Raw genomic sequence first — 232 nt, 5'->3', positions numbered from 1 at the left:
CCTTTTACTTTTCTTAAGACAAACACTCTTGTCTTTCCGTATTGTTATTTCGGAAACCCGCTCGTATAAGAGAGTTTCCACGGATTACAAAATCAATCATGAAAATGCTAACCCGCATTCGGCTACGTTTCAAACACTCTCAACTTTTAGATACTCGACGCTAGGAATATTCATTCACAAAGCGACTCGAAGTGCCTCGGAAAAAACTTTGTTTCCCCCGTCAGAGACACTA

The sequence above is a fragment of the Venturia canescens genome, unplaced genomic scaffold (genome assembly GCF_019457755.1).
Source record: "Venturia canescens isolate UGA unplaced genomic scaffold, ASM1945775v1 PGA_scaffold_63__1_contigs__length_41794, whole genome shotgun sequence".
NCBI lineage: Eukaryota > Metazoa > Arthropoda > Insecta > Hymenoptera > Ichneumonidae > Venturia > Venturia canescens.
Note: the sequence above shows the minus strand (reverse complement) of the source record.